This window comes from Brassica napus, unplaced genomic scaffold (genome assembly GCF_020379485.1).
Source record: "Brassica napus cultivar Da-Ae unplaced genomic scaffold, Da-Ae ScsIHWf_1385;HRSCAF=1965, whole genome shotgun sequence".
Classification (NCBI taxonomy): domain Eukaryota; kingdom Viridiplantae; phylum Streptophyta; class Magnoliopsida; order Brassicales; family Brassicaceae; genus Brassica; species Brassica napus.
In genome coordinates this window covers 26,410-32,409 of record NW_026014802.1, presented here as the reverse complement: position 1 = coordinate 32,409, position 6,000 = coordinate 26,410, and the positions used below count along the sequence as shown (strand labels likewise).

The window sequence follows — 6,000 nt, the reverse complement described above, 5'->3', positions numbered from 1 at the left end:
GGTTAAAATCAAAGTATTGTATTATTCTTTACCTCCATAGATGATGCGGTTGTAGGGCAGCGACATCAGCGCTCACGTTCTTTGCAAGCCACTTCCTTAGCTCATCATGTACCTGTGTCCATCACGAAAAAAGAATATTGGTATTCATATAAAGTCATGACGATAAGAACAATGCTTCGATAATAAACTTACTTCCTGAGCTTGGGCGGGGCTAGCGACCTTTCCGGGTCCAATGGCCCACACTGGCTCATAGGCTATGACAACATTTGACCAGTTCGACACTCGAATCTGTGATTACCAACAAAAGGAAGTTCTATGTTAGAAAAAAAGTCACCATGTCTGCCTCACTAAAGTATTTCTTTACAGTTAGGAGATAAACACTAACAGATAAGACAAAGTCCCATGTATACTGCCTTACTAAAGCAGTTATACACTTAGAGCGAGTAGAAACGATAACTATATCACAGTAACAGGCCACTAGTGTCAAAGAGAACTATAACTAAAATAGTGACAAGGAGAGTGTTTGACAATATAAATACCAGCAATAGCTTGGTCTGGGCAGCCACAACATCCATGGTCGACCCTGCCTCCCGCTGCTCAAGAGTCTCAACCACACAAGCAAATCACTTTCAAACCTTGAGCAAGAGCATAGGCAACCTTGTCTCCAACAAACTACAAATGAAGGATAGAAGTAAAATATCAAAATCATAGCCACTACAATCCAAATGGCAGTCACGAAAGACCACCAGCCTCGTTTGATTCATTGAGGAGTGCCCTCCTTTCAGAGTGACCAAGGATAACCCATGGGATGTCCAAGTTCACAAGCAGCTCAGCACTGCACACACAAAGTACAGAAGGCATAAGAGAAAAGAAAAAAACATGAACATGAAGCAAGACAAAGAAGAGCAACTTCAACACAATCTAATGCAACTTCAAAAAACCAAATATATTTCACATAAACCCAATAGTAATGTTTTTAAAAAAAGAAGAGTTTGTAGTGGAAATCAGTGGCTAGAGAATCTCACCTAACTTCACCAGTGAAGGCCCTCCTTTCTTGACCCAGCAATTCTGTGCCGCAACATGAGAGTCAGGCCTCAATATGCTCTAACCAGAGGAAGGAACACATAGGAGGGGCTAACCAAAACCTCTGCATTTTGAAAAGCTTCCAGTAAGTTATTACCCCAATAAACAGGATAGAGTTATTGCGTTAAATATCACATAAAAACCAAAGCATATTTTGCATATATGAAAAAACAAAATTAGCCAATAACAACTACTTGACAGATTTGAACATACATGCATATATAATCTTTCGCCATTCCCAAATTCATGTAGAAATACGTTTTTTAAAGCATAAAAGCAATTCATAAACTCTTCTAATTAGTTATTAACGAGTCATGTTTCAAGATCAGAGGTTTATAGACATGCAAAACCAAAGCAGATAACCTTATATTTCAATGATCTATCAAAAGTAAAATGAGATGCTGAACATACCAACGACATCCTGGGAAGGAACTTGAGCTTCGTTAAGAGTCATGACAATCTTCTGCTTCCCCTCCCTCAGATCTTCTTCCCTCCTCAGCATTCCGTTCTACATTCATTCAAAAATTTCACAACATAGAGCCATCCAAGAATCTCTCTCTAATCCAAATCCCTCCCGCGAGACACAATATCAATCTCAACATGATTAAACATTTAATAGCCAACAGCTTCCATGCTCAGATTGGATCAAAAGTATCGAATCAACAAATCTCAACCATCGGAATCAGATTCACATAGCAAGGATCTCAAATTTCAAAAATCAATCGAGCCAAGCGATGAACAAACCTTAAACAACGATTTTAAGATCGGCGAGAACAACAGATTCGCGACGAGATCACTAAAGAAATACACAAAATAATATTAGGGCGGAGAGAAGATAGCTTACGCATTTCCAGTTGCCTCCGACGAAGAACTTTCGAGCCATCTTTCTCAAACGAAGATCGGGAGTAGTCACAGAAAACGACGATGAAGATTTAGATCTCGAGTGTTTTCAGTGGGCGCTGAGTGGATAACTCACGCAGGGGTCACTCATATATAAATTAAAAAATATTACTCACAGTATCTGAGTAAGGAAATGACGATCGTGTCTAGTTGTTTGAAGAATATTCTCCGGGGGACCTAAGGAAAGAGGAGGGTAATAAAGTAACTTATCACTGAGGAGGGACGTGTTGCTCAAGGCCTGGTTGGTGGGAGTATAGACGGCGTGGAGAGTGCTGCTATGATAAAGTCTTAGAATATGTCCATCAATAAGAACCCCATTATGGGTTCTAACCAATAAATTAGTAATAAATATAGTGATTTGAAAGGTTTAGAACTTTTATTAATTTAATTTAATTTTTTCTAATCCAATGGTAGAACCTCGTTGAGTTCTTAAATTTTTTTTTTTTTAAAGTAGAATGAGCACACAATACGACTAGACAAAATACAAAATATGAAAATACACAAGCTTATGAGTGAGCGAAACATACCAATGTCATGTCTTGGCTTCTTCTGTCACATGTATTCGCTTCACCTGCAACGGCATAAAGAGACAGCTCAGTACATGTCAAATACAAATGCAGTTCAGATGAAGACTTAGAAAAAGCATATGGACCTGTTAGTAATGCCACCGAAAAACAGCTGTCTTAATTGCGTGTCACTGCCAACATTCATATGCTTTGCATCAGGGCAATGCTTGGAGGCCCAGCTACTGAACCAAGAAACCATTTCTTCGCCTTCAGTTGTTTCTTCACCTGCAACGGCATAAAGAGACACAAAACAGAAAGATATGAAACATGAGCATAAAGAGACACAATGCTAATCAATGTCTACACCTAAAACAAAAACAACCAGAAAACTAGTGCAATCACTTCACCGCAACTCAAACTAATGCCAATCACTTCACCGCAACTAACACAAACCATTACACTAAATTCTATTTAATTCCAAACCTAACCGATATCACATTCTCTTAAAAGAAAAGTATACTAACCTCTTCCCAAATGATGCTTTGATGATGGTGAATACGGTTCTGACAGAGAGTGTGTTCCCTGGCTCCATCCCACAGCTTGATCACTGATTGATTCCACTAATTACCTGAAGAAAACAAGCAAGGAAAATGATGTTTGAAATTAGTAATAACATATATTATGATGGAGATGATTAAACAATGCTAACTAACCAGTATTGGCTTTGACCAAGCGAGAAGGGCTCCGGATAATCCTTACGAAATGCAGTCCACAGGAGTCCCTGAGACAAAAGAATAGTATCAAAGCCTATGAACTCAATAGACACTTTTCTAACAACTTGAGAATCAGAGGATCGTTGTTTCAATAAAGACTCAAATTTTCAGATTGAAACGTTAACTTTTCTATCTTAGAGATGTTGTGAAACTATCATTCAATCAAAATCAGCATACCTGAAACTTCAAAGGCTGTGGCACCTTTGATACTGGCGGAACTCAAAGCAATGGTTTCTCCAGGAGTCATAGAACGAGCCCAATCGAATCAATCCCATCTCCGTTCGTGACTAAAACGATTGGTCTTCAGTCATCGATCTCCTCCTTCGCTGCAACAGAAGTAGACAGAGGCTCATCCTCCGCGGATCGATCGCTGCGATGTGGGAGACGAAGAAGAAAGTTGGAGAGAGAGCGGGTCTAACGGAGGAAAGAGAGAAGCCCTGCGTTTTTTGTATGGATGTTCTTCAGAAGATTCATCAACGGACTAGAGAGAAGATGGAGAGATCGATGACTGAAGAAGAATAGATTTCGCCAGACCTTCGACGAAGGAGAGAAAGAGGAATTAATGCACGGTCCAATAACAAACTGCCACATAAAGGTTTCTTACAAGCTCTAGAAAGCCCACTTTAAGCAGCGGTTCTTTCTTTGCTTTTTGGGCCTTTTTCATTTTTTTTTTCCTTTTTGTTAAAAACTTGTGCTAAGAGCCCCCCAATGGAGCTGGTCTTAGCCCACTAAGACGCATCAAATAATAATCAGGCCCTCTAACAATTTTTCATCATTTATTTTGGTTTCTCCAAATTTCTAAAAGTTATTTGTCATTCTGAAATCCGAATTATAGATTTTGGTTACCTTTGTACATGTCTGCATCTGACCTTGCCAAACGGTGTGAGGCGTTCCGCTGAGGCTATTTCTACAGAGGATAAATCTTAATAAGAAGTTGATTTCAAAAGCTATTAAAACTTTAACTGACAAAACATATTTATTAGTTCATCGTTCGTTTTGGTTTCTCCAAATTTCTAAAAGTTATTTGTTGTTCTGAAATCTGAATTATATATTTTGGTTACCTTCGTACATGTCTGCTTCTGACGTTGTCAAGCGGTGCGAGACGTTCCGCTGAGGCTACTTCTACATAAGATAAATCTTAATAAGAAGTTGATTTCAAAAACTATTAAAACTTTAACTGACAAAACATTTTATTCATATTTATTAGTTCATCATTCGTTTTGGTTTCTCCAAATTTATAAGAAGTTATTTGTTGTTCTGAAATCTGAATTATATATTTTGGTTACCTTTATGTCTGACGTTGTGAAGTGGTGTGAGGCGTTCCACTGAGGCTATTTCTACAGAGGATAAATCTTAATAAGAAGTTGATTTAAAAAACTATTAAAACTTTAACTGACAAAACTAAATTTTGATCGGCGTTTTGAATTTCTTCCTTTGTAAGTCTTATATAAATGTGTTGAATATTTTTAAGTTCATGTTATATATATATATATAGAAAATTGAACTTTCATTTTTATGTAAGTACAATAAGTTAAATTAACAAACCATTATATCATTCTATTCATAACAATGTCGACGTGAATACTTATCATATATTCTCTACGTTTAAACTTACAAATATTTATCATATTTTACATTACAAAAGATGACATGTTAAATAACATGATTGAAAGAAATGAGAAATACAAAATAAAAGACGAAAATAGCAACACCAGTTATGGTTTATTTGGTGTTTACATCAATACTACTATTAAAACTTAAAATAGAAGTTAGGAAGACTTACCAATACAATCTAGTGTTTGAAAAAGTTCATGTCAAATAGTTTTTGATTTTTTGATCGACTGTTTTTCGTAGCTATTCCAGTGAAATAAATTTGTGACATTAAATTGATCACGATTAGATCTAACCGAGAGAATAAATATGAAATGTGAAGATAATTAATATACCATAAGATTTATAGATGAGACAAATATTTAGTTCACAATAAAAATCTGAAGAAAATGAAGAGTGACCAAATCATAGTCGATCTGCAAGGAAGGAATCATTATGATAGTTCATCTGCACATAAACCAAAACAAGAATCAGCAAACCAAAAATATATGTATATATAAAATCTTAACATTCTAAAATAAATTAAAATTACTAAATTAAAAGCCTCAAATAGTTAACATCATAAAATCCAGTCACTTTGTTTTTCTGCTGTGAATGTCTTATATATAGTAAATCGGTAAATTTTTTCTAAATAATCTAGCTTTCACGATAAGCTTTGAAATATAATATTCTTTAATAAATTCTCTAAAAATCTTATGCTTATAAGATAAGATTATTTTTGGAATTTCTTGTTAGTAAAGTTAAATAGAATATATCGTGAATTGATTGCCCAAGAATTTTGTTGAAAGATTTGATTATAATATATAAACTAGATTTTGACCCGCGCTTTCAAAGCGCGGGTTTATTATTATTATTTTTTCAATTGACAAATATTTTGTAAATGTCATATTTTCCTATATTTGTGTTTTATTTTATAAAAGATTTAAAAATTTTATCTTTATTTATCGATTTCATTTTAAATGACTATTTATGTTAAAAAAAATAAACTTTATTTTTTAATGAATTAAGTTGGTATAACTCTGATAAATTAATTTTATTATGGGGTTAATATTTTAATTAAAAAATTATATACTTTTAATAAAGATTTATAATTTTCAATAAAAAAATTCAATTATTTTTATGAATGC

At 34.8% G+C, this 6,000-nt stretch overlaps 1 long non-coding RNA gene and 1 pseudogene across 1 annotated transcript; both read right to left on the bottom strand.

Moving 5' to 3' along the window:
- Positions 1–426: 426 nt before the first annotated feature.
- On the bottom strand, positions 427–1,966 carry LOC125597198 (annotated as a pseudogene).
- Positions 1,967–2,160: 194 nt separating this feature from the next.
- LOC125597200 lies at positions 2,161–3,981 on the bottom strand. Its single transcript, XR_007331555.1, has 5 exons — positions 3,440–3,981; positions 3,203–3,270; positions 3,014–3,117; positions 2,636–2,774; positions 2,161–2,554 (listed from the first exon to the last, which is right to left on the bottom strand). It is a non-coding gene; the product is annotated as an uncharacterized LOC125597200 (long non-coding RNA).
- Between the last annotated feature and the right edge of the window lie 2,019 nt (positions 3,982–6,000).